Source organism: Cervus elaphus, chromosome 19 (genome assembly GCF_910594005.1).
Source record: "Cervus elaphus chromosome 19, mCerEla1.1, whole genome shotgun sequence".
Lineage (NCBI taxonomy): Eukaryota > Metazoa > Chordata > Mammalia > Artiodactyla > Cervidae > Cervus > Cervus elaphus.
This window is the reverse complement of record NC_057833.1, coordinates 93,143,662-93,145,502: the sequence shown is the minus strand read 5'-3', so window position 1 is coordinate 93,145,502 and position 1,841 is coordinate 93,143,662.

The following is a 1,841-nucleotide window of genomic DNA, read 5'->3' as shown; positions in this document are numbered from 1 at the left end:
AAATGCTACTGGGTTTAAAGCTCACCTGGGGTTACATATATTGCAATGTTTTAAAATGTAATTGAATGTTACTGAAAGTATAGATAACTATTTTACTATCTGCTCCATCTTATAAAGGTTTTTCTTATTATTAATTCAGTATCAATAAGTGTTACCAAGACAACTTGAGATGCTCACAATTTATCCTGAGAGTTCAGTTCTCAGTCTAATTCATCTAATTTGACTACGCTCTATTTCTGTAACTACAACAATACATAATGTTTTACAGCTCTAATATTTGCCTCCTTCCTGCTTTATTTCCTTCGTTTCTTCCTCCCTCTTCCTTCCTTCCCTCCCTCCATTTCTTCCTTCATTTTCCCTTTCTTCCTTTCATCCTTTCTTCCTTTCTACAATTCCTTATTGAGATCTTCCTTGACTATTTTTACTTTTCTTATAATTAACCTTGACACCTTTTCCTCACTCCCCCAAATACATTTCTCAAATATGTATGCGTATAACTCTATGTAGCACAGAATTAATGACATAAGGAGATCTGAACTTTTCAATTCATCTCTGATAGTGTAGCCTTTGATACTTTAGCATAACTTTACCCCTTAAACTCCTGCACTTCAAGTAAAAATAGCACAGTTCTAATTCCTCTCACCACTGAATGCAGCAAGGATATGTGGCTACAAACCAGCGGTCACAACACTCTATAACAAAAGGAACATTTATAATCCTTTGGAGATTTTATTTATATATTTTCCTCTGTTGTGGTAGAGCTTCAGGCTTATTGCTTTGTTATTCTTCAGTTTTCAAATCTAAATACTATATTGGGGTCAAAGAATGACAATTCCTATATAACCCATCTTTGCCTTCTTTGACTGATTTTAAAGAACAGATCGTGAAAAAGTCTCAGAATATATTCCTTAAACTAATTCAAATAAACTGTCGGCAAATGGTTGCTTCAGTATTTAACTTTATCAATAATATCGTAGAAGAAAATTGCTTGCTGAAAGGAATCATGCCTTTGGATGATGTTTTTCAGCATCATTTAAATGATGTTTTAGCATCATTTAAACTCTTCACAATTTTTTCTTGCCAAGAAACAACTTTAAATGTAAGTGCTTTTTTTGTTTAGTTTACGGCTTTTTTTTTTTAATGGAACTCTAGTACTTTGTATGTGTGTGTGTATTTTAGATCTTTCCAAAATTCATCAGGAGATGATGATTCAAATTGTTTGCTGGCATTGTTTCTCTTAGAAATTAAAATAAAGAATTAGAAGGAACAAGACTCAGCATTCATTAAGCAATCTTTTTCATTTCTTTAAATTGGAAATCTATTTGGGCATCATACAAATGCATTATTTATGTTAAAAATACACTAGGGAACACAGAAAATATGTAGAAATGAAATTGCCTATCATTTTGGAATCACATTAATAGCACAGCATTTCTGGGACTCAACTACTTTGATTTCAAGTTCCAAGATTTCTGTCATTGAAACAAAATTTGTAGAGATTCAGCAAAAAAAAAAAAAAATAGAACCTGAAAGATCTGTATTTTATGACATTATTGTATTTGGCTAGAGAAGACAAATGCCTTCAGAGTGAAACTATTCTTAAGAGAGAGCAAAAAGGTCTATAAATTCAGAATAAAAGCAAAGGTTGTTGACAATAAGTCAGATATTATAATGATATATTATTGAAGGAAAACTTTCCAATGCTTCTTTCTAAATTCTTTAAAGTTTTAGATATAAAATAAACATTCCAGGAAAAAAAATATTGTTGTCTAGTTAAATCATCATGAGTTTTCACTGCATATCAAGTAAGAAAGTCTTCAACATATATTTTTAATAATCAC